The sequence below is a fragment of the Hipposideros armiger genome, unplaced genomic scaffold (assembly GCF_001890085.2).
Source record: "Hipposideros armiger isolate ML-2016 unplaced genomic scaffold, ASM189008v1 scaffold_1132, whole genome shotgun sequence".
In the NCBI taxonomy this organism is placed as follows: domain Eukaryota; kingdom Metazoa; phylum Chordata; class Mammalia; order Chiroptera; family Hipposideridae; genus Hipposideros; species Hipposideros armiger.
The window spans coordinates 123,069-125,568 of record NW_017732482.1 but is presented as its reverse complement, the minus strand read 5'-3'; positions in this window follow the sequence as shown (position 1 = coordinate 125,568).

Sequence of the window (2,500 nt, the reverse complement as noted above, 5' to 3'; positions counted from 1 at the left end):
TCCTTTAATTTTCACTGTATGAATGTAAAACATGGTGCCACTGATGTTACAGAATTTTATGGAAAAGAGAGTCTCTATTTAGACAGACAAACTAAGGCATTTATGGCAGATATTTTTGGTTCAGGGATGAGTCATGGAGAAGCCTCCCAATGTTGTCCTACAGTGATGAACATGTACAACTAACTGCCCAGGGTGAAGATGGTAGGTAATAGGATCTTCTGTGGCTTGACAAGAGCTGCCTCTCCTAATATTCCCTTGGTGTTCAAACTTCAGCCTTTCTACACCAGAAAATATCTTCTATATCCCCAAGAGAGCTACAAGACTTTGTTTTGACTGACTTCCCTGCCTGCCAGAATAAAGAATCAGGTCTCTGTACCCCATTTGCCTCCGTGAGGCATTTCACTAAAGGAAATATCCAAGGAATCAGTAGGGTAATCTCTTTGGACCTACACATAGGCATCGTAATTCTTAAGGAAGGGGCAGGGTGCCTGACTTTTTTTCTGGGGCAGGAAAATCAAATCAAAACAAACTTTGAATTATAGGTTGGTTATGTGTCATGTTGGTGTGTGTAGACACTAAGCATGTAGTGTAGTGGCTAGAAAACCTGGGTCAAACTTGGAGAGTCGCAGTGTCCTAGTTTAGGAAATGAGTGAGGGTTCACAATTATCATCATAGTTATTATCATCTTTATTATTGTTATACTTTCAGGAAGACAGGCCTTGAACAAAATTACTAAACAGTGGAAACTGTCTCTCCAATAGCTTTCTGATCCTCTCCCCACTTGCTGTTTTTCCTCCTCTCTTTACTTGTTATTCTCTGGTTGTACTCTTGGCTCCTCTTACCATTTCCTAGAATCTGTTCCCTTATCTATAACCTGTTGCAATTCAGCAAGCTCACTTCTATTCCCTTTATGGACTTTAAACCAGAGACAGCTTGTTACCCATCTAAAAGGAATTTAAAATGCTCAAAGGAACTTGCCCAGAAGAAAAGGCAAGGCAACAACCAGGAGCATGATGTTTTTTGTCTCTTGGAGACAGAGGTTGGCTTCCAAGTCAGGGTCTTCACTCCTCTATTAAGACAGATAAACTTTTAACCAATAGACCTTATCTACATTTCACCTACCTTCTACCCTAGAAGGTTATAGGATCTTATGTCAATCTCTTCCAGCCACAAACTGCCTACAGGACACTTTGGTTGGCCTGTCTGACTCCAGGAAGTTCCAAGAGCCTTTTCCACTACAGCTGACCCTTGAACAGAAGTTAAGGGTGTGGGCTCCCATGCAGTCAAAAATCCACGTATAACTTTTAACTCCTCCAAAACTAAACAACTAATAGCCTACTGTTGACTTGAAGCCTTACCAATAACATAAATAGTTGATTAACCCATATTTTGTATGTTACATGTATTGTACCCTACATTCTTACAATAAAGGAAATGTTATTAAGAAAATCATAAGGGAGCAAAAATACATTTACAGTATTTATGGGAAAAAATCTGCATATAAGTGAACTGGTGCAGTTCAAACCCGTGTCGTTCAAGGGTCAACTGTAGTTTATTATACGACATGAGCAATATCAAAAATAAGTATGTTCCAGCGTGCTCTGGCCCATCCGAAGCTCTTCTTTCAAATAACTTGCCCCGTACTAAGGAATCTTAGGAATATTTTTAATTACTTATTTGTTTGTCTGTGTTTCTATCATTATTCCCTCAACTTTTTATTTTGCAAAATTTTAATCCTAATGGGAAAATAAATTAAGACCATCTAAAGAAGAACAAGCAAAATCTATTTATCCAGCGTTTGCTGTAGCAAGGAGGGTCAGCCATGATTGAGCTTTGGCAGCAATTCAAAGGCAGACAGAGGAGTAGGCCAAGCTTTAGAATGGAAAAAAGGGTGGCCTTCAACTGATTGGAGGCTGTTGGCCTGGGAAAGCTATAAGTTAGAAGCCAGGCATCCTATGTCATTGGTTAGAATACATACTTGACTTTCTCTGGTTGATCCTAAGTAGGAAATATTGGGAAAGCTTTCAGTTACTAATCAAGTCCTGGCTTGTTGCCTTACAGCCAATTCCAAGACCACCCCCTCTGCATTAGCCTCTCACCCTTTAGTCGAGAGAGTGTCTTGGAAAACTGAGGCCGGATGGAATGATATCTGTAAAGCTCTCTGGGGTGGGGGTGGGGGGGCGTCTCGGAAAACTGAGACCTGATGGAATGATATCAGTTGTCTCCCCTGGGAGGACACGTAATGGTGTCCTGGGGCAGTGTAGCATGTATGAAGGCATAGCATTTGTTGGAGTACAATGGGGTTAGGTCACTGGAAAAAAGCCTTAAGGCACACAAGCATGCATGGTTAATGATTCACAGCACTGCAGTTTACTTCCTTGAAAATTCTCAATAAAAACCATGCGTTGACCTGATTCAGGGCTCAGTCTAGATCTGAAGACTGGGTCCCTTGGTCTCGCTCTTAAATCTTACTTTTGTCTCTTGTTCTTATTCAATCTGC